The 24,746-nt window shown below is 44.1% G+C and overlaps 1 long non-coding RNA gene across 5 annotated transcripts; it reads right to left on the reverse strand.

Moving 5' to 3' along the window:
- Nucleotides 1–10,181: 10,181 nt before the first annotated feature.
- On the reverse strand, nt 10,182–14,361 carry LOC119299283. Of its 5 annotated transcripts, none has more exons than XR_005146133.1 (7): nt 13,789–14,361; nt 13,037–13,338; nt 12,346–12,409; nt 11,706–11,856; nt 11,557–11,614; nt 11,026–11,181; nt 10,182–10,508 (listed from the first exon to the last, which is right to left on the reverse strand). It is a non-coding gene; the product is annotated as an uncharacterized LOC119299283 (long non-coding RNA). The 5 variants fall into 5 exon arrangements; XR_005146132.1 differs by having other exon boundaries at nt 11,026–11,193; XR_005146131.1 differs by adding an exon at nt 12,127–12,198 and having other exon boundaries at nt 11,026–11,614.
- Between the last annotated feature and the right edge of the window lie 10,385 nt (nt 14,362–24,746).

A 24,746-nucleotide genomic window follows, 5' to 3' on the forward strand; every position in this document is an offset into this window, starting at 1 on the left:
GTTCATAACGTCTGCAGCTGCTCCTGCAATAGGTCAGTCACCTAGCGGTGCATCAAGGACATAATTCTTCTGTGCAGCAATGAGGATAAACCTCAGTCCACGGACCCAGTCCGCATCATTGCTACTATCGTCTTTCAACTTAGTTTTCTCTAGGAACACATATAAAACATAGGGAAGCAATAACGCGAGTTGTTGATCTACAACGTAGATATGCAAATACTATCAGGACTAAGTTCATGATAAATTAAAGTTCAATTAATCATATTACTTAAGAACTCCCACTTAGAAAGACATCCCTCTAATCTTCTAAGTGATCACGTGATCCAAATCAACTAAACCATAACCGATCATCACGTGAAATGGAGTAGTTTTCAATGGTGAACATCACTATGTTGATCATATCTACTATATGATTCACACTCGACCTTTCGATCTCAGTGTTCCGAGGCCATATCTACATATGCTAGGCTCGTCAAGTTTAACCTGAGTATTCTGCATGTGCAAAACTGGCTTGCACCCGTTGTAGATGGACGTAGAGCTTATCACACCCGATGATCACGTGGTGTCTGGGCACGACGAACTTTGGCAACGGTGCATACTCAGGGAGAACACTTTTATCTTGAAATTTAGTGAGAGATCATCTTATAATGCTACCATCATAACTAAGCAAAGTAAGATGTATAAAATATAAACAACTCATGCAATCAAAATATGTGACATGATATGGCCATCATCATCTTGTGCCTTTGATCTCTATCTCCAAAGCATCGTCATGATCTCCATCGTCACCGGCATGAAATCATGATCTCCATCATCTTGATCTATATCAATGTGTCGTCACATGGTCATCTCGCCAACTATTGCTCTTGCAACTATTCCTATCGCATAGCGAAAAAGTAAAGCAATTATTTGGCACTTGCATCTTATGCAATAAAGAGACAACCATAAGGCTTCTGCCAATTGCTGATAACTTCAACAAAACATGATCATCTCATACAACAACTTATATCTCATCACGTCTTGACCATATCACATCACAACATGCCCTGCAAAAACAAGTTAGACGTCCTCTATTTTGTTGTTGCAAGTTTTACGTGGCTGCTACTGGGCTTAGCAAGAACCGTTCTTACCTACGCATCAAAACCACAACGATAGTTTGACAAGTTGGTGTTGTTTTAACCTTCGCAAGGACCGGGCATAGCCACACTCGGTTCAACTAAAGTTGGAGAAACTGACACCCGCCAGCCACCTGTGTGCAAAGCACGTCGGTAGAAGCAGTCTTGCGTAAGTGTACGCGTAATGTCGATCCAGGCCGCTTCATCCAACAATACCGCCAAACCAAAGTATGACATGCTAGTAAGCAGTATGACTTATATCGCCCACAACTCACTTGTGTTCTACTTGTGCATACAACATCAACGCATAAAACCTGGCTCGGACACCACTGTTGGGGAACGTAGTAATTTCAAAAAAATTCCTACGCACACGCAAGATCATGGTGATGCATAGCAATGAGAGGGGAGAGTGTAGTCTACGTACCCTCGTAGACCGAAAGTGGAAGCGTTAGCACAACGCGGTTGATGTAGTCATACGTCTTCACGATCCGACCGATCCAAGTACTGAACGCACAGCACCCCCGAGTTCAGCACACGTTCAGCTCGATGACGTCCCGTGAACTCCAATCCAGTAGAGCTTCATGGGAGAGTTCCGTTAGCACGACGGCGTGGTGACGACGATGATGTTCTACCATCGCAGGGCTTCGCCTAAGCACCGCTACGATATAATCGAGGTGGATTATGGTGGAAGGGGCACCGCACACGGCTAAGAGATCAAGAGATCAATTGTTGTGTCTATGGGGTGCCCCCTGGCCACGTATATAAAGGACTGGAGGAGGAGGGGGCCGGCCAAGAGGAGGAGGCGCACCCAAGGGGGGGTAATCCTACTCCAAGTAGGTTTTGCCCCCCTTTCCTATTCCAATTAGGAGAAGGGGGAAGGAGGAGGTGGAGAGAAGGAAGGAGAAGGGGAGCCACACCCCCTTCCCTTTCCCAATTCGGATTGGGGCAAGGGGGCTGCGCGCCACCTCCTGCTGCCTCTCCTCTTCCACTACTTTGGGCCCATGAGGCCCAATAACCCCCGGGGGGTTCCGGTAACCACCCGGTACTCTGGTATATATCCGATAACCCCCGGCACCATTCCGGTGTCCGAATATAGTCATCCAATATATCAATCTTTAGGTCTCGACCATTTCGAGACTCCTCGTCATGTCCGTGATCACATCCGGGACTCCGAACAACCTTCGGTACATCAAAACTCATAAACTCATAATATAACCGACATCGAAACGTTAAACATGCGGACCCTACGGGTTCGAGAACTATGTAGACATGACCAAGACATGTCTCCGGTAAATAACCAATAGCGGAACCTGGATGCTCATATTGGCTCCCACATATTCTACGAAGATCTTTATCGGTCAGACCGCATAACAACATACGTTGTTACCTTTGTCATCGGTATGTTACTTGCCCGAGATTCGATCGTCGGTATCTCAATACCTAGTTCAATCTCGTTACCGGCAAGTCTCTTTACTCGTTCCGTAATACATCATTCCGCAACTAACTCATTTAGTTGCAATGCTTGCAAGGCTTAAGTGATGTCCATTACCAAGAGGGCCCAGAGATACCTCTCTGACAATCGGAGTGACAAATCCTGATCTCGAAATACGCCAACCCAACAAGTACCTTTGGAGACACCTGTAGAGCACCTTTATAATCACCCAGTTACGTTGTGACATTTGGTAGCACACAAAGTGTTCCTCTAGTAAACGGGAGTTGCATAATCTCATAGTCATAGGAACATGTATAAGTGATGAAGAAAGCAATAGCAACAAACTAAACGATCAAGTGCTATGCTAACGGAATGGGTCAAGTCAATCACATCATTCTCTAATGATGTGATCCCATTAATCAAATGACAACTCATGTCTATGGCTAGGAAACTTAACCATCTTTGATTCAACGAGCTAGTCAAGTAGAGGCATACTAGTGACATACTGTTTGTCTATATATTCACACATGTATTATGTTTCCGGTTAATACAATTCTAGCATGAATAATAAACATTTATCATGACATAAGGAAATAAATAATAACTTTATTATTGCCTCTAGGGCATATTTCCTTCAGTTCATCTGAGTGTGCCCCGAGAACAAGATATGTGCAGCTCCTATCGAGATTTGTCGGCACATTCGGGCGGTGTTGCTGGACTTGTTTTACCAATGTCGAGGATGTCTTGTAACCGGGATGCTGAGTCTGATCGGATTGTCTTGGGAGAAGGAATATCCTTCGTAGACCATGAGAGCTTGTGATGGGCTAATTTGGGACTCCCCTGCAGGGATTTGAACTTTCAAAAGTCGTGCCCGTGGTTATGGGCAGATGGGAATTTGTTAATGTCCGGTTGTAGATAACCTGAAACTTAACTTAATTAAAATGCACCAACCATGTGTATAACCATGATGGTCTCTTCTCGGCGGAGTCGGGAAAGTGAACACGATGTTGGAGTAATGCTTGACGTAGGTTGTTCTAGGATCACTTCTTGATCATAGTTTTTCGACCGTGCTTTTGCCTTCTCTTCTCGCTCTCATTTGCGTATGTTAGCCACCATATATGCTACTCGCTTGTTGCAGCTCCACCTCATACCTTTGCCTTACCTATAAGCTTAAATAGTCTTGATCGCGAGGGTGTGAGATTGCTGAGTTCCCTGTGACTCACAGATTACTTCCAAAACCAGATGCAGGGACCGATGATACCGCTCCAGGTGATGCGTTTGAGCTCAAGTGGGAGTTCGATGAAGACTCTCGCCATTACTACGTGTCTTTCCTAGATGATCAGTAGTGGTGCCCAGTTGGGGCGATCAGGGACTATGTTGCATTTGGGGTTTATCTTCATTTTGGTTCCATAGTCGGACCTTGAGTGTATTGGATGAATGTAATGACTTGTTTATGTATTTGTGTGACGTGGTGAGTGTAAGCCAACTATGTACCTTTCCCCTTTATTTATGTACATGGGTCGTTTGCGAAGATTACCTCACTTGCGACATTGCTTTCAATGCAGTTATGCCTCTAAGTCGTGCTTTGACACGTGGGAGATATAGCCGCATCGAGGGCGTTACAAGTTGGTAATCAGAGCCTTCCCCGACCTTAGGAGCCCCCTGCTTGATCGAATTGTTGGCGTTGTTGAGTGTAGAAAAATGTTTTGAGTCATTTAGGATTATATATATCGGAGAGTAGGATTTCTTTTTACTCCTCAGTCCCTTCGTCGCTCTGGTGAGGCATCCTGACGTAGAGTTTTGACTCTTCTCTTCTCAATTTTCACTAAAAAAATTAGGATCACGCGGGTATCTTGGAATCGTTCCGATGGTTTTGTGACGAGAACATTGTTCTTGGTGCCTCCTGACATTTAGGGGTTGTGGCAGTGTCCATGGGAGTTGAGCTCCGAGGTGTTGTCGTCACAATTTTATCGTTGAGATTCTGGAATACCTGAGTTTCGCCGACATCGAAAATCTCTTTTTATGCAGTTGTTGGTGAGATAAGCTCGACGCCGCCCAGTACTGGGGCGGGAGTTCGGGAGTATTGCCATAACTTGTATAACGGATGCTTTTCCAAGGTTGAGGTAAATGATTTCTGAAGGTTTCTTGGTTATGTGTTGAAGGATGGATACAGCTGGATGTAGGATTTGCTAGCTTTGGGTGAGATATTATGCTTCCCCTGTATCCCCAACACCTGATTGCATAACCGGAAAGGTTCGGGAGTTTCATAGGTGGGAATTCTTGTAGCTCTAGTACTTCTTCCGCAGATATTTGGTTTGTGATTGGGTAATCCTCACCAAGTATTTGTTCTTGTCCGTACCTTGTTGTTTTATTCTTCTACCTCTATCTAAGTGGCTTCTCAATTATGGAAATGTGACCATTTCGATTGGAATGCATTCGTTCATTTCGTTCGGATGTGAAGACTATATGTGCAATTTCGATCCATTTGATTCAGCTTAAATATTTGCCTGTCAAGATGCTAACGGATGTCACCCTCTTCAGGATGGCTCCTGCTAACGATCAGAATCAGAATCAGGATCCGCCACCACCACCTCCACCTTCAGAGGCATGGCAAGCTGTGATGGCCGCTACCAATGCAAACACGCAGCTGATCATGCAAATTCTGCAAGAGCGCAACCAAGGGAATCATGGCCATGGCAACAATCAGAATCAGTTTGCTACACTCAACCAGTTCCTCGCTAATCAGCCAAAGACCTTCAGCACTGTGTCGAGGCCTCAGATGCTGATGATTGGCTCGTGGATATATGCAAGCATTTTGAGTGCAGTAACGTCAGGCCTAAGGACTTTGTCAAGTTTGCCTCCTTCCAACTCAAAGACCAAGCTGCAGAATGGTTTCAGCAGTACAAAGATTCCAGAGGAGGCCGTGTGATTACCTGGGATGAATTCCGTCAAGACTTCAAAGCTCATCACATTCCTCAGAGTGTTATTGAAAGCAAGCGTGAGGAATTCCGCAACCGGAAGCAAGGCAGCTTGTCTGTTTACCAGTATAACATTCTGTTCTAGAGGCTCACTCGTTTCGCCAAGCAAGACATCCCTGACGAGAAGAGCATGATTTATTAGTTCAGGGGTGACCTCAGAGAAGATCTCCAACTAGCTCTCATCCTTTTTGAGCCGAAGAAGTATGATGAGTTCTACAATATGGCAATGAAGCAAGAGACTGCTCAACTCAAGTGCGATGCTTCCAACAAGCGAGTTAGAGATGTGACTCCTTCTTCCTCAACTCAAGTGGCTAAGCAGCAAAAGTATTGGCTAAGCAGCAAAGGTGGCAATGGATCTTCCCACCCACCCAACCCAGGCTTTCAGAACAAGACTTCGTCTCAAGCTCCAAGATCAAGTGCTCTGTATCACCGTACGCTCTCGGAGGTCACGTGCAACAAGTGCCAACAGAAGGGTCACTATGCCAACAAATGCTTCAACCAGAGGCGTCTTCCTCCTCCTCCTGTGAGATCTGCTAGCAATGCAGTGATCAAGCATAATCCCAAGCACGCCAAGGTCAACTTGTTGAACGCAGCTCAGGCAGAGGACTCGCCAGATGTGATTATGGGTAACCTTCCTGTTAACGATGTTCCTGCAAAAGTTCTTTTTGACACTGGTGCATCGCATTTTTTATTTCAAGACCATTTGTTGCCAAGCATGAATTTGTGATCGAAAAGATTCCATTCCCGTTGAAGATTGTGTCCCCGGGAAAGCAAATGACTTCTAACAATTGCATCCCAGATGTTACTATCACGTTGGGCGACTATAAGTTTCTGTCCTCTCCAGTGGTCCTTGGTAACTCGGATATTGATCTTATTCTTGGAATGGATTGGCTTTCTAAGCACAAGGCTCACCTTGATTGTGCTGCCAGGCAGATTCAATTGACTCATTTGTCTGAGGATGTAATTGTCTTTGCCGCAAGGGTGATACCATCCGTCTGTTTTCTCTCAATGAGAAGGGTGAGCTGGATGCCATCTGTCAAATTCCAGTCGTTTGCGAATATCAAGACGTCTTTTCAGAAGAGCTTCCAGGAATGCCTCCGCACCGGCCAGTTGAATTTGTCATCGATCTTGAGCCGGACACGGAACCTGTTTGCAAACGTCCTTACAAGCTTGGATCTGAAGAGTTGAAAGAGCTGAAGAAGCAACTCGGTATTCAAGAGCGTATGGGTCTCATCCGACCTAGTTCTTCTCTGTGGGGTTGTGGAGTTCTTTTTGTGAAGAAGAAGGATGGAACGGACTGACTCTGTGTCGACTACCGTCCATTGAACAAGAAGACTATAAAGAACGAGTACCCACTTCCCAACATCAATGAGCTATTTGAACAACTCGAAGGTGATCAAGTATTCTCCAAGCTTGATCTCCGTATGGGCTATCATCAGATTCGCATTCATGAAGAAGATATCCCCAAAACAGCATTCAGAACAAGCTATGGTTCATATGAATACATTGTCATGTATTTCGGCCTCGTCAACGCTCCTCCAACATTCTCTCGCATGATGAATTTCATCTTCAACACCTACATAAATGAATTCGTCTTGGTCTACCTCGATGACATTTTGGTCTTTTTCAAGAATAAGGAAGATCATGCCAAGCACTTGCGTTTGGTGCTGGATAAACTCAGAGAACATCAGTTCTATGCCAAGTTTTGAAAGTGCGAGTTTTGGCTCGATGAGGTTCTCTACCTTGGGCATATCATCTCTACCAAGGGCATAGGGATGAATCCTGAGAAGGTGTCTGCAATTGTGAATTGGGAACCACCTCAGAACGTGAAGCAACTCCGCAGCTTCCTTGGGCTCGCAAGCTATTGCCGAAGGTTCGTTGAGAACTTCTCAAAGATCGTGAAGCCTCTTTCCAACCTTCTCCAGAAGTATGTGAAGTACGTCTGGTCTCCTGAATGTGACATCGCTTTCAACACCCTGAAAGAGAAGTTAGTCACTGCTCCAGTTCTGACTCCTCCTGATGAATCCAAACCATTTGAGGTCTTCTGTGATGCTTCCCTTCAAGGTCTTGGTGCAGTGTTGATGCAAGAGAAGAAAGTTGTGGCTTATACCTCTCGCCAGTTGAAGCCCAATGAAAAGAACTACCCCACTCATGACCTCGAGTTGGCGGCTGTTGTTCATGCTCTTTTAACTTGGAGACATCTCTTATTGGAAAGAAAAGTGGACATCTTCACTGATCATAAGAGTCTCAAGTACATCTTCACTCAGCAAAATCTCAACCTCAGGCAGACTCGTTGGGTCGAAATGATTCAAGAATATAATACAAGTATCGATTGTACTCCAGGCAAGGTCAATGTAATTGCTGACGCATTGAGCAGGAAGGCTTACTGCAACAGTCTGATTATCAAGCCTTTCCAACCCGAGCTTTGTGAAGCTTTCCGCCAACTGAATCTGCAAGTTATTCCTCAAGGATTTCTCGCCAACCTCCAAGTCTGTCCTACTTTGGAATATCAACTTCTTGATGCTATGGTTAAGAAGGTGAAGATTGGGATTGCCAAGAGTCAACCCAAGTACAAGTGCTATCGTCTTGATGACAAGGATACTCTATTCTTCAAGGATCGCATTGTTGTGCCTAAAGGTGATCTTCGTAAAGTCATTATGAACGAAGCTCACAATTCACTCCTCTCTATCCACCCTGGAAGTACAAAGATGTACCATGACCTCAAGCAGTCGTATTGGTGGACTCGAATGAAGCGTGAGATTGCTCAGTTCGTGAATGAATGTGATGTCTGCAGAAGTGTGAAGGCAGAACACCAATGACCAGCTGGTCTCCTCCAACCTCTTGCCATTCCAGAGTGGAAGTTTGACCATATTGAGATGAACTTTGTGACTGTATTTCCAAAGACCAAGCGTGGCAATGATGTTATCTTCGTTGTCATCGACAAACTAACTAAAGTGGCTCATTTCCTTTATATCAAAGAATCTATCACATCAGCTCAATTGGCATAGCTATATACCTCCCGGATTGTCTCCTGCACGGCATTCCGCAGTTGATTTCTTCAGATCATGGCAGCATCTTCACCTCTAAGTTCTGGGAATCTTTTCAGAAGTCCATGGGCACCAACATCCGTTCCAGCACAACTTTTCATCCTCAAACTAGTGGCCAAGTCGAGCGAGTAAATCAGATTCTTGAAGATATGCTCAGGGCTTGCATCATCTCTTTCGGCATGAAGTGGGAAGCCCCGCACAGCCCCGTTGTTACCGTGATCCGTCGCTAAAACTGGTATAAATAACAACTGCTTGTTCCTCAAAAAAACTGCGCGACCTGCTGGGTCCCTGGTGTCAGCCACTCGTAGTGTAATTCTCTCGTTTATTGACTACGTTGACAATGGCGTGAGCCCTAGATGTCCAACCATTAGGAGGAACCATATTTTTGGGCTTGTAATATAGAGGCACTTGTTTGCGTACTGCCATGACGCTGGTGGGTCCCTACTGTCATCCTCTCCACGTACAGTCATCTCCTTGTTCCTCTTGGTTGTTGACCACGTTGACAACGCAAGAGGGCGGCGCACCGCGCACGGCGAGCGAACCAAGGCTGCAAGGCGGAGGACGACGGTGAAGCCTCGGACGAAACGAACAGGAGCCGTGGAAGACGCGCCGGTCCAGTCGCATGTTTGGGTGCGGGTGTGTGTTGGCACTGACGTCACTGGAGAATAACAGGACGTGTGGGGGAATAGAGGGAGGGACTGGCCAACATTGGAGGGTACGTACGATAGGGCGGCGGAGGCGCAGCCAGCCATGGGAGGCGGGAGCAGGCGGAGCCGACGGGGTGGTTTGGTTTGGGTGGCTAGAGGAAGAAGAAGACAAGAGATAGAAGATACACGACAGATGTTGGATGTCAATCCAACAGCTGGTAGGCAGAATCGTTTGTTGACTGGCTAGTAAGTCGACACCACCTTAGATAGGCTATTTCCTCGCGGGTCCCAAATGTCAGAATCCAAATCTATCACGGTCATGCAACCTTTTCTATGAAAATTTACAGCCCATTTGATGTGCTAGTTCAAAATAAGTTTGTGGGTGCTGATGGGGGCTAATCACTTGGTTTCTATAATGCAGAGTGAGCTCAAGCAGCCGGCGAGAGTGATGTTATTTCCCTTGGTTGGGATTTGTTAGTTGTTACAATATTTCACTCTAAATTAAACGACTGGCAAGCCATTTGCCTTGCTTCAAAGAAAATATGACAATCACAGCCGAGTTGAAAAGGACAAGAACATCTAACTCCAGCTTACTATATGTACAAAAGCACGAGGGTTAATTGTTCATCTAGTTTACAAAAAACCCAGGTTGAAAAGGGCAGCCACTACACCACAACACTGATGCAATGGCATGTAATCTGTTGGAAGAAATCACTTTAAAGGGCGGGCAAACTGCCGGGAGAACATTTCTCCCAGCAGATAGAACTGAACGAGAACGGCTGCCGGGGATTACTTCTCCCGGCAGGTACATTTCACTACCAAATTAATCTAGGCATCCCAAATATAATATCCATTCATTATCTTCAAACAATCATGAAATATTACATAATTTATACATACACATTAATCACATTAGCACATACATCTCATCCATACACTTCAATCAGAGTAACATATAGGCCTCGTCCAGAAAACCTTAAACATCATCAGATAAACATAATATCCATATATACATAAGGAGGTTCTGCCACAAAAGGTACAGTACATATATGTTAAATGTGCCACAACCAAACTGAAGTATTGCCACAAAAGGAGAAAGTACATATGTTTCTAGGGGTGCCACAACCAAAATGAGCATATAGTGGCTTAACCAGCAAAATGAGCAGAGCAAGTGTCCAGGTTCAACAAACAAAGCATATTACATAATCACTCAGCAACTTAATCATACGTTTTCCAAATCATCAGTGGCTTCAAGATCTTCCTAATCTCCGTCAACATCTATAGTAAACCTGCAACAGATAGGAAATTCGAAATGTAGCTCTCGTTTCAGATTTTTTAAGTAACAAAATGCGGCAGTTTAAGTACTTGACAAAAATAGAATTCTTGTAAATGTATAGCACTTCATCATCACATCAAGCAATGATCAAGTAGGAATTGTTTGAAGTGCACATACAGAAATCTTCCATGCGCAAATAAGCAAAACAAGAACTTGTACAATGAGTGGTGAAGCCACGTACAAGCTGGGTAGTCCCAACTTTTTGGTGAAACTAGCATGTATGTTTAGAAATGTTAAACAAATTTGCACAAATTCATATATTTAGCAGTTTTGGCACCGCTAGTGCAAAACCTGCTCAGTTCAAAACAAATTAGAACTTAATAGTGAAAGCTATGACTAAAACTCTATACAGTACTATATACAACAGATTGTTGGACTCTGTACAAATAGGCAAAACTCTATGCAGTACTATATATTGAACAAATAGGCAAAACTCCATACAAATAGGCATGAATGTATACTGTACGTACATAGTACACTGAGAAGTACAAATAGGCAGGGGCGGGGACACGTCAATCCAAATACTTCAGGAAATGCAGCAGCAATACCCATCATAAAGAATCTGTTTTGTCACACGAAAAACAACGCAACCAGGCAAAAATTGCCAGAGTAGGAAGAGCAAGGAGCTGCCAGTATAGCTAGATATTAACAAATTAGAATCTGCCAAAAAATCAGTACTATACAGAGTTGAGGGCATGAAAATTTTCATTTTGTAAACTTCGGTACTTTCCAGAGTACAGGTTGCTTCAGTACTGTAACACTAGTGGAGTTTAGAATCTGGTTGTCATTTAAACTCGTAAGTACTGAAATATTTCCTATAGTACAATACTGAAATACATTTATATAGTACTGAAAAACATCAGTACTGTACTATTTCCTATATGAAATATTTTGTAAAAGGTACGCAACCAGGAACAACATTTTGTAAACTTCAGTACTGTACTATAGGAAATATTTACAGAGTTGAGGGCATGAAAAATTCTTGGAAACATGGATATTACCTCCTCAGCTTGCTTGTGGTTGCATTCCTGCTTTCGCCATGGGCTTGTCCACTTCCAACTGCATATATAGGATAGGATAGAAAGAAAGCTTTTTAAGCAACTAGCCATGATAGTCATTGGTAAATTCAATCTGAAGAACAAAAGCTCACATGCTTCATATCCACCACCATATTCCCCTTCATGTCCACATCCACCTTCATGTCCATCTTCATGCCGATATCCCCGTCAATATATGCTTGTGTGTTTCTAGCTTTATCCATCCAACTCTTGTCCATTCTTGACCAGTTTCACTATAATTGCCTAACATACGAAAGAAAGTGTACGTCTATTAATGGTGAATATCTAGTAGCAAAATGCATACCGTTCTTATCTAGTACACGTAAAGGGATATACAATACAGACCAGGAATAAAATCTAGCACAGTAGAAATAGTGAATTGAAACATCTCATTTCATGAAATGCAAACACTAAAATAGTAGTAGGAATATCATGGGAATAGCAAATAAAAATCACGGTTGATTAAGAAGCAGAGGATGTGGTGCTGCTCTGGCGATGAAGCAAAGGACCTACATGGCACTACTCGGGCAAGGAAGTAGAGGTGAGCAGGGGCGGAGCTGGAGCAAATGTTACCCTGATGCACCACTTTAACATGGTGTAAAATTTCAAGTAACGACAATAGTAAATAAAAGTGTGTTTTATAACTTATACCTGACATAATAGAAGACTAATTAAATACAAAACATAGCCGTCAAATGCTTAGAATAACAAGGAAATAACGAATAAAATTACTTGAAAATGATGTCTTCCATTTCGAAACTCCAAAATACGTCATCAGATACTAAGATTGAATATCCTACAATATAAAAAGAATAAAATTAAATTTTTCAGTGGAACAAAGAAGAATGGTGAAATGAAAATATTTAAGTAGCTAAATTCAAGCCGGGCTCTTAATTCTTGAAACCAATATTTTTAGTCCCAAACTCTCAAATATTTAAAGATTATTTTCTCTTAGCTGGCAATGTTCATTAGCCAAGTACTTTCTTCTTACCGAATATTTCAAATTAGGATTTTCATGTTTTATCAATTTCCTTTTGCCCTTATCAAAATGGATCTCCTCTTCCCAATTCAATTCTTTCGGAGATCTCGTGATAATGCTTTACTTTTGAATAAGGACATGCCCATGGTATATGTAAATTTGACTAGCAAACTTCCACGTGGGACATGAAAATTTTGACAACTACAAATTCCAATGCCTATGTTCGGCCAAAACCCATTGATTTAAATGGAGTCGTAGCAGCCAAATGTGGGATGCCCAGAACATTTACTATGCAAAGGAAAACGAAAGGACAGATGTATATATGCCAGGCAGTGAATATATCCTTTGCCTTTTTTGGAATCTATTGACTGCAAATTCATACAAATAATTACAAGGATTGAGAATAATTATTGAAAAGAATTAGACAAGAGGCAAGGGCGTTACCCAGACAGAACTAGAATTGGCTGCAATCTGAAGTGTAGACGAACGATTGGACAAAGTAGATCATGTTCTTGCCGAGATCGATTCACGAAGCCGGCGTAGTCGCATCGATCGACATGGCCACTCCTGCGCATGGCGTCGCCTCGATCGGCCGCTCCCATTTGGCGGCGAGGAGTGGGGATTGGAACCCGCTGCGTGGCTGCGCACAGGTAATGGATAGCCAGGCGTGGAGAGGCCATACTAAGCGTACGACCCAATTGTGGGCTGTGGGCTGCGGACGTGTGCGGGCATAGGCCATCATGCGGCTGCGATCGTGGACCAAATACATTAATAAGATATAAATCGAAGGACAAAATCAAGGGTGCAACCATGATAAACTAAATAATGCAAGCAACATGCTAATGCTTTTACATAGTTTGATGTGACATTAATATGAACAATGAGCAAACATCAAATCTACAACAGACTGCAGTTGACACGACCACATATATTTTAACTACTATGGTTACTAATGTTCCAGTAGATACCGATGATATAAGGGCGCTCCTTGGTCCGTGGGTTGTCTCATGGTGTTGTTTCTTCACTAATAATGCAAAATGCTTATTTGAGTAACTATAAAGTACATAAACACTCCCAACAGATCAGTACAAGCAAAAAATTAGCAAGATAAATTGCATCTATTTTAAGTACAAGAGGACTCCCAACAGATTGATACAAGCAAAAATTAGCAACAAAAACTTGCTTGAACAGTATACCAATCTCTAGTGGAGGTGTCACCGATGGAGAAGGTGCAGCTGCAGAGGAGCTCAATAAGGAGGCGGTGCCACTTGAGGACCTCCTTGGTGCTCGGTTGAGCTTGTGCGGAGGGCCTGCTCAGGGGAGGAGGTCTGCAGAGGAGGATGGTGGTGAGGGACGACGGCGGAGGAGGATGGTCGCTGGCTGAGTGCTTGGGGTTGACGGCACGGCTCTGAAGCGATGGTCGCCGGCGAAGTGCTTGGGGGCGATGGCTCGAGCTCTGACTTTGTTGGGTGCTCGTGGGGGTCCTGGTGGAGGGCACGACAGTGGGGTGTGGTTGGGGCGACGGAGGAGTTGCGATGGTGTGGGGCGACGGCGTGCTCCGGGTAGAGGTCGCCGTAGTGTGATGGGGACTATGGCGGCGGCGGTGGTTGGGGACAGCGGCGGCGGTGGCCGCGGTGGTTGGGGACGGCGGTGGCGGTTGGGGGCGGCGGAGGCAGCGGCTATGGGATCTGATGCTTGGGGCGGCGGCTGCAATGGGTTAGGGTTCGTGGATTTGGGGGAAGGAGTGGTCTAGTGTTTTTTTAGGGAAAGGAGTGGTCTGGTGTGGTGAAGCCGTGAAGGGCCGGCGCGCGCGTTAACTTCTTTGTCGGGCCAAAATGTTAGTCATTCTCGCGCGCTTTTTTCTCGCTAGCGTGGGCTTCAGGCCCGCCTCGTGCCCAAGACGGTCCCCGGCAGTATATGGGCCGGGTTCTGGGTGTCCCGGCAGACTATGTGCCCTAAATTATACCAGCGGTTTGAGCGCCGTTGTCGCTCAAGTTCTCCCGGCAGTTTGCCTGCCCTAACATACTTGTACCGGCAGACACTAATGTCTCGGCAGTTTATTTGCCCTTAAACTGGTATTTCTCCCGGCAGTTAATTGCCCCTAAACAAGTGTTGTGGTGTAGTGAACAACATCTAACTCCAGCACTGTTTTCGGCAGTCACGGTCAAATGAATCGGTCAGGTCTATAGAATGAACATCCTGGGTCGTAAAATTTACTGGATTATGACCACAATATGTTGTAAATAGAAGCCCGACACGTTCAGAAGCTCTTTTGCCCACTTGAAACTCCTTTTTTGCTCTTCCACATACCCATCCGTCAAAACCATGCTGCTGATAAACTTAAGCCTGATGGATAATAGTAACCTCACATTCAGCAGGAAGAATGTGACAAATCTAGTGTTTGCACGGTTGGCTACATATCGTTCTAGCATTATTGTCTTCAATCGAATCTCATGAGAAGTGAGAAAATCCCGATGCTTATGAATCCACCGATTGGTTATAACTTTCTTACCCCGTCATGTTGCCTAAATAGACATGAAGATTGAAAACAGTTAAGGTCTAAAAAAAGAGTGTCGAAAGAGCACCAGTTAAACGGTTATTCTAGTACACTATATGTGGGCTTCCAATGTGCGTGAAATTATCACCTTTGTATACAACTTCTCCAGACATGGAAAGCATTGTGGTAAGCCAATAATCTTGTTCAGATCAAAACTATTCATTTGGATATATAAGATCTTGATAGAATCTAGCACCATTGATAGGCCATCCATGGAGAAACTCTTCATTAAGCATAGAACATAATATTAGTACAAAATGTGTACTCCAAGATGACATATAACTTATGCGCAGAAATTTAAAATGCAGCTTATGGTTATAAGTGTAGATGATAATGTAAATTACCTGAAGAACTGTGGAGCCAAACACCATATTGAAATGAGCACAAAGATCATATATTACACCCAAGGTCTCCAGTTTAGGCGCAGAGAGGACGGTTATTTGCAATGGTGAATAACTAGAATCAAGGATCAACCTTTGAAGTGAAGGGGCATCTTGGATGATGAGCTGCCTTCCGTCAAAACAAATTCCAATTCTTACAAGGTTAGGTGACTTTATTTGGAGACAACCGATTCTAACTGTGAAAACAAGCACCAAGCACTCCAGGGCAGGGCAACTGGAGTGGATGATGCTGTGCAATGAGGCCTCCGATATACGAAGCCGCACAAGTGAATGTTTCTTGAGAAATCGGAGTCGAAGGTTTAGTACCAGATTGTCTGGTAGGTCGCACAGCGCAAAGGTGGCGGTGTGGAGAGAGGAGGAAAACCGTGAGATGGACATCGGTGCTGAGGGCACAGGTAGATGCGTTCGGTATCTGGTAGGTAATTTCCAGGGGAATAGTAGAACTCAAGCAGCTGTAGTTCTATGAATTCGGGGGATTTCAGCCAGGCGTCCACCATGCAGGGCATGGTATGCTTGCCCAGGTAGCATGACGGGATGCAGAGGCTTTGAACGGAGCCCTAGTGGGAGGAGATGATGGCTCTGGGGATTTCAAAATCTTTGAAGAGAGATAGCTGACAACAGTCAAGATTAAGGGGCACGGCGCGCCATAGAGGGCGCCACCGAATTGAGAGGACTAGGGTGCGGCAACAATCCTTGATGGGGAGAAGCGAGATGATCTCCCCAAGGACTGCGCCAGGGAGATCGCTGATGCGGTCCACCCGAGATTCTACGGGTTCCTGGGATCCGGTGGGGGCGGGGTCGCTACTTCTCCCTGCACTGCCGGGTGCAGGATCTACAACAGGCGTCGCCGCTGGCGGGAGCCTCATCTTCTTGGCGCTGGGGTCAGCCGACTCCATTTTTCTCGAGGTCGTCGCGTCACGCGCACGGATTTGAGCAGAGTAACGAATGACGAGCCTAGTTGTAGTGCGAGTGAAGAAGAAGGGGAGCTGGTTTTTTTTCTGTAGTAGTGAGGAAGAAGGGGAGCTGGGGTTTTCTGTAGGAGTGAGGTGAGGAATTTCGGGGTACGAGTGGAGCGAGCTGACGTGAGGTGGGTGGGAGTGAGCAGGAAGAAGAACACCCAGGTTTTTTGGGGGGCGGTGTGCTGGGTGTGGGTAGCGCCTCTCATTCAGTAAATATATGGACTTTTGAATTGATTTTACTATTTACTAGGGTGGATGGGTTGTTTTGTCTTGGGCCCAGAGAAACAATTACTACTAGTACAGTGGAGACACTCTACAGCTACCCAGAAAAACAATTACTACTAGTACAGTGGATACAATACCGCTTCTGGCTCCTCATAGGTCATCGAAACGTCTCCCTCTACTGAATGTCGTTATACTTTTGTTCACCGACATGCGGGCCATGCAGCGCGCGGGCCCAAATGCCATCCATCAAATTAGAAGGCAGTATGCAGGCGGAGAGTCACCCCGGTCGTAGCGCAGCAATAACGAGCCGTCGTATCACAAAACCCCACCTCCCCGCAGTCTAAGTTTGACAGACAAAGAAACATCATTTCACTCTTCACTGAATCCCCTTCTCCCTCACCGTCTTCAAGAAAGGCAACACTCGCATCTGCCATTGTTCTTCTCTCCCAATGAAGGGAAGGTAAGCGGATCTGTGATGTTGGTATATTTTCGTTCAGAGAGAAAAAACTTTTGCAAAGCGGTAACCGATCATCACTCTCTTTTTTGTTTCATTGTCATTGCGATTGTGTTTTCCTTTCAGTGATCTCCTAGTATTCGTCAATTTCATGATGGACCAAGGAGAACCAGGCAAAGGTCTGCCGATATTGGAGCAGACGCGGGAGGCTGATCCCCACGAGATAGAGAGCTCCAAGAAGATGGAGGCAGCCACCGAGCCGACCCCAGATACACTCACGGCCACTACTGAGATGGTTAATGCCTCGTTTGAGGTTACAGCCCCCGTGGCACTGCAGGAGGAGTTTTCCCCCTTCGAGGATGTCCCCCCCCCCTGCTGAGCTGCCCAAGGTGATTTTCTTCTTTGCTGATCTCTACTATGGTTTTTCATCTAAGTATGTGGTGATGAATAATGCAAAATTTTATTAGCTTCGATGCCATGCTATACATAGTGGATTAAATAACTTGTGTTTCTTATACTGGAAAGTAATTCAGAATTTGTTTCTGTTTCAATTAGAGCCCTCATGCAGACAAGGGTTGTGTGTTTGTACATGTCACTCGCTATGAGGCGGATGACCTGAATATACGCATTGGGAAAACAGTGTTTTTAGGCTATTGGATCCTGGTAGCCATTTGCGCTTATACCAATGAAGAGTTGTATTCCAGCCTCACTGTTGTCAAGCGTGTTGTCCAGGGTGTACTGAAGCACAAGAAGTTCAAAGCTACTCCTTTTGTGAGGCATACTATTCTTGTCAAGCTTACGCAGGAAGATGATGTGGCATGCCTCCACAAACAAGTTTATGAGTGGCAAGGCCACAAGGTTGTCTTCATGAAGGTTCACATGATTGAGCTGCTGCCGGACATCCTCGTTGATGTTCATGGCAAGGTCCGTCTTGTGTCCATCCCAAATTAGATTGAGGCATGAAATACTTGCCCCAGCTAGTGTTTAATAGTAGTTTGCATTCTGTCTAATTATCCAAACCTTGCCTGTTATCGAGCCCTCTGGGGCTAGTACTCTGTTTGAATCCGTCTATGGGAACTGCTGCTACTTTTGTGTGCCCGTGAATCATCGTAATTGTTACCGAAATAGATGCGTCCTCACTAGTTTTATCATACGAGCAGTGTGTGTTTTGATAAAATAGAGTACTCATTTGGGAACTGTGCGCCGACGTATACGTAAGTACTTGTAAACATTGTTGGTGCTACCCCACTTGTAAGCAGTTGTGCAAAACATGACACATTGGCTTAGCTCGCTTAAACACTAGGCTATCGACCAGCTAACAATCAACAATCTGCTGTCTGACATACAAGCAACTATGTATCTTGTTACAATGGTTCATGCAGTTAACTGAGGCCACAATGTAAATTCCAAACGTTCACACGCCAGTTCAGCGTTCATGTGGAACACTCACATTAAACTCGGCTTCATAAAAAACTTGAAAAGCATAAGTTAAGCAATTTTATACATCTCAATGATTCATAGAACATAACAAACATATACTAGTTCACAGCAAAAGACAAAGTTGTGAGAAGGTTTACAAATCAGGAAAAAACAAGCAAGGCTTCTCTGAGCAAAGGGCCTCCCGGTAGGCTTAAATTTCCTGGAGTTCACTCTAGTTTTTTCTTGTTGCCACCATCCAAGGTAAGGTTCTCTCACTCCAGAATAATCAATTATAATTGTGTTCTCAGCTGGAATGCTGAACTGAACCATGTAGTGTACTGACCAACTGAAATTCTTGTGCATTCCACTAAATTTAAGCACCGGTATTTACAAAAATAAGCAGACCACAATGCCTCTTGTCCGCGCACCTATCCAAAAAACCGCCGTGCAGCCGTGCCGGCTAGTCCTCGGTCCATGGATGAACTGGTAGAAAGTGCATTCCAGACTAGGATGCAGTTGTTTTCACTCGTCCCTACACTGCAATCAAGAAGTAAAATGTACGAATCAACTTCTTTTATATTGCGTTAGTCATTCTACCTAGTAACTACCAATGTAGGAATACCTGGAAGACGGCTGGTTAGACGACGACAACGAGGGATAGCTTTTGATTGAGGTGTGTGCTTTTGATTGCGTGGATAGAAACGATACGGAGACAGACATCCCGAAATGATATGGAGACAGACATCCCTGTTTGCGCAAATATGAAATACGGTTATTTAAACAGTGATAGATATTTGCAGTGACGTGTGATTAACAGTGCTACCTCTTGAGCACTGCGTTGGATTTCCCCGAAGAGGAAAGGATGATGCAGCAAAGTAGCGTAAGTATTTCCCTCGGTTTTTGAGAACCAAGGTATCAATCCAGTAGGAGGTTGCGCGTGCGTCCCCTAGTGCCTGCACAAAGCAAATAACTCCTCACAACCAATGAGATAAGGGGTTGTCAATCCCTTCACGGTCACTTACGAGAGTGAGATCTGATAGATATGATAAGATAATATTTTTGGTATTTTTGTGATAAAGATGCAAAGTAAAATAAAGGAAAAGTAAATGCAAAGGAAATAACTAAGTATTGGAAGATTAATATGATGAAGATAGACCCGGGGGCAATAGGTTTCACTAGTGGCTTCTCTCAAGAGCATAAGTATTCTACGGTGGGTGAACGAATTACTGTTGAGCAATTGACAGAATTGAGCATAGTTATGAGAATATCTAGGTATGATCATGTATATAGGCATCACGCCCGAGACAAGTAGACCGACTCCTGCCTGCATCTACTACTATTACTCCACTCATCGACCGCTATCCAGCATGCATCTAGAGTATTAAGTTCATGAAAACAGAGTAACGCCTTAAGCAAGATGACATGATGTAGAGGGATAAATTCATGCAATATGATAAAAAAAACCATCTTGTTATCCTCGATGGCAACAATACAATACGTGCCTTGCTGCCCCTACTGTCACTCGGAAAGGACGCCGCAAGATTGAACCCAAAGCTAAGCACTTCTCCCATTGCAAGAAAGATCAATCTAGTAGGCCAAACCAAACTGATAATTCGAAGAGACTTGCAAAGATAACCAATCATACATAAAAGAATTCAGAGAAGATTCAAATATTGTTCATAGATAGACTTGATCATAAACGCACAATTCATCGGTCTCAACAAAGACACCGCAAAAAGAAGATTACATCAAATAGATCTCCACAAGAGAGGGGGAGATCATTGTATTGAGATCCAAAAAGAGACAAGAAGCCATCTAGCTAATAACTATGGACCCGAAGGTCTGAGGTAAACTACTCACACTTCATCGGAGAGGCTATGGTGTTGATGTAGAAGCCCTTCGTGATGGATACCCCCTCCGGCGGAGCTCCGAAACAGGCCCCAAGATGGGATCTCGTGGATACAGGAAGTTACGATGGTGGAATTAGGGTTTTGGCTCCGTATCCGGTCGTTTGGGGGTACGTAGGTATATATAGGAGGAAGGAGTACGTCGGTGGAGCAACAGGGGGCCCACAAGGGTGGAGGGCGCACCTGGGTGGGTAGGCGCGCCCCCCTACCTCGTGTCTCCCTCCTTTGTTTCTTGATGTAGGGTCCAAGTGTCCTGGATCATGTTCGATGAGAAAATCACGTTCCCGAAGGTTTCATTCTGTTTGGACTCCGTTTGATATTCCTTTTCTTTGAAACCCTAAAATAGGCCAAAAAAAATAGCAATTCTCGATTGGGCCTCCGGTTAATAGGTTAGTCCCAAAAATAATATAAAAGTGGAAAATAAAGCCCAATATGTCCAAAATAGTAGATAATATAGCATGGAGCAATCAAAAATTACAGATACGTTGGAGACGTATCAAGCATCCTCAAGCTTAATTCCTACTCGTCCTCGAGTAGGTAAATGATAAAAACAGAATTTTTGATGCGGAGTGCTACTAGGCATAATTTCAATGTAATTCTTCTTAATTGTGGCATGAATATTCAGATCCGAAAGATTCAAGATAAAAGTTCTTATTGACATAAAAGTAATAATACTTCAAGCATACTAACTAAGCAATTATGTCTTCTCAAAATAACTTGGCCAAAGCAAGTTCATCCCTACAAAATCATATAGTTTAGTCATGCTCCATTTTCGTCACACAAGAATGCTCTCATCATGCACAACCCCGATGACAAGCCAAGGAATTGTTTCATACTTTAGCAATCTCAAACCTATAAACTTTCACGCAATATATGAGCGCGAGCCATGGTCATACACTACAAAAAAATACACTTCCGTGATGATACGTGTTTGTCACAGTAGGTCACGTTTTTTGTCATGCATGTACATCCATGACGATTTTATGATAGAATCAAGATAGTCATACCTGTGCTGTCGTAGAAGTGTTCCATGACATTACCAAAATTATCATCACGGAAGTGTGCACTTCCATGACGATAAATCGTGCGTCACAGAAGTGCTTTCATCAAGGGTGACCGACACGTGGCATCCACCGTAACAGAACGCCGTTAAGCTATCGAGTCGGGTTTTGGATCCGATAACCCGTTAACAGCCCCGACCAATGGGGATTTTCCACGTGTAAAATCATCATTGGCTGGAGGAAACACGTGTCGGCTCATTGTTGGGACAGATGTCATACACTCATTGGACAGAAAGCGCCTATGATACGTCGACACGTGGCACGGCCCAACAGAGGCCCATTCCTGTGAAAAGGCCAGCCCATGGAAAGCATGTTAACGGCATGTTCGTATATAGCCCATTTACAGCCCGCTAACCCAAGGACCGTTACGCCCTATCCGAATTAGGCCCAGCAGCGTCATCTGGGCCATCCAATATGATTCCAGCCCGTTTTCACTTCTGGCCCATGACGTCTTTCGGCCCATATGAGGCCCTATGTAACTCTTGTCCTATTAACGGCCCGTGGTGAAACTGGCCCATAATGAACAGTGTATCACTTTACACCCATTAACGGCTCGTGGTGAAACTGGCCCGTAATGAACAGTGTATCACTTTATACCCATTAACGACTCCTTATTCCGTTGGGCCATTTCCAACCCGTGTTATCTTTCGGCCTTCTCAGAGCCCATTTATTCTTGGGCTCATTTCCAGCATTCGTTTACTTACGGCCCGTTACTGTCATTTTCTACTTGTGGGCCAAATTCAGCCCGTGGTTACAGTCGGCTCGTTTGTGGTCCGTTAATACGTTGGGCCGTTTTCATAGCGTCAGCAAATACGGCATATTAACGATGGCCCATTATGGTCGGCCCATGAATGGACGATTCCAACTCTAGCCTGTTTACGGCCATAATGCGGCCAGTTATTGGCCCATGTTTGGCCAATCGATCATACGGCCCGTATAAGACCCATTGATGATACGACCCGTAGAAGGCCCATTGTTTCTACGGCCCGTAGAAGGCCCATTGTTTCTATGGCCCGTAGAAGGCCTACTGTTTCTACGGCCCGTAGAAGGCCCACTATTTCTACGGCCCGTAGGAGGCCCAGTGTCACTACAGTAAATATTAGCCCATGGTTATTGTGGCCTAGTTTTAAAAATAGGTTATTGCAGCCACTAGAAAACCACGGAAAAAGAACTGCACTGACTACAAGCAAACAAATAAACAAGACAACAAGGAAATAAATAAGCAAGCAACTTGTGCTAGGCTATCACGGCTATTACACATATTACATCCACTGGGCATCAAAGTTCGCCACCAGTGCAAATATAGGGAACAAAGCAGCATATAAACGCCACAGCAAAACAAGTCCAAAACTGAAACCACTTCAGAAGAGTTCAAGAAACAATATCCTGGGTACCCATAATGCTGGCAAGATGCTTAGCAAGCTTATTAACTTTCTCTTGTTTGGCGCTTAAATCCTCCAGCGCTTGCTGTTGCACAAGAAAGTACGCATCTGAATTCTGCAGGGACTTCCTTAGTCCTTCGGCTTCTTGCTGCAGCACAGCTGACTGATGCCTTTCAGCTTGTAGCTGAGACTGAAGAAGCCGAAGTGATTCAGGCAGCGAGTTCGAAGAGCTTGTGCCAGCGGTACTGGCCAGTAACTCGAACACTACATCAACGCAGGACTGTGGGGTTTTCTCACTGTCTACAAGATCGTTTTTATCACCTTTCTTGGAGACCATCAGGGTTGTCTCACTATCTTGAACCTTATCTGCATTACTTTCTCTACCATTGCATAGTGGGGTGCTCTTCTCCAATATTCTGTTTGCATACTATAAGAGAAACAAGCAGACACATCACAGGTTTAGCTTGTAGTATACGAAACTCATTTTGGTAAAATGGTTTAGTAGTAAGGTGGACAGGATAACAGCATGAAACAAACATATATCTATGTACTATGGTCACTGTATTGTCCATATCATTCTAGTTTATGTTCCCTAATCAAGATAGAGACACAGTTCAACTCATATATTTTTAAGACACAGCAGCATAGACAGAATATAAGTGTGAGAAACTACACAACATTGGCAGCACTTGTAATGTGCATCACATGAGAAGATAACTGTTTATACAACTTAAACTGAAATCAACATAGAGCAAGAAGTTAGAACAACAATCCAGTTAAAGAAATAGGTTTAAAACATACCTGTTGCGCCATTGGAGTTTCAATTGGATCCTTCAAATTCGAAAGTAGTTGGTATGAGTAAATACAGTGATGCAACAGCAAAGGAGTATGGACCATAGCTACAGAATCTAACCTAAGAACAGTTACTCTTCTGCTTTAAACGTGGAGTTTGGGTTAGCTGTGGTGGTCTTCGTGCTTTGGGCACTGCAGTAGCTTTACACACTACTCGTGTGGGGGTACTATGTGGTGGACATGGTGCTTTGTCAACTATAAGTGGGTTACTATCCGCTGGGGTTGCGGTTAGATGGGTTGTAGCTGGTTCTCTGCCCAATGGTGTAAGTGTGCAATCTGGAAGAGTCTCGATTATGTGTGGTGGGGCTAGTTTGTGGGCCAGTACAACCATGGTTCTATCTGCATCGACGGGTAGCACTGTCTTTTGTGAAGAACGGGTTTTTGCTCCCTTAGATACTGCCATCACCCCCTCCAATTCAAATGGCTGATAAACAATAAAAGAAATTGAACGTACAGACATTGTATGATAGACAGATGTGGTAATTCACATATATGTTGTCTAACCAAACAGGACAGCACGACACAATTTCACATATATGATGCCTAACTAAACAGGATAGCATGACACAGTTTCAGATATATGATGGATAACTTAACAGGATATAATGGCATAATTCAACATATGATGAGTACCTAAACAGGATGAGATGACAAAACTATATGATGTCTTTCTAAAATAGGTTGGGATGAAATAATTCACATACATGTTTTCTAAGTATACATGATGGCATGATATAATTGACATAATTGATTCATATACTAAGCAGCTGACACTCGCATGTATGATCTCTAAACTAAGCAGGTAGAATTCAATATTGTGCATATGATGTCTAAACTAAGCAATGCAAGACACCATATGCATCATATGAGAAATATAAACATTGCAACTTAGAGCATACACCTCAGGTGGGATATAAGACTGGTCATCTGTCTCTGA

The sequence above is a fragment of the Triticum dicoccoides genome, chromosome 5A (genome assembly GCF_002162155.2).
Source record: "Triticum dicoccoides isolate Atlit2015 ecotype Zavitan chromosome 5A, WEW_v2.0, whole genome shotgun sequence".
NCBI lineage: Eukaryota > Viridiplantae > Streptophyta > Magnoliopsida > Poales > Poaceae > Triticum > Triticum dicoccoides.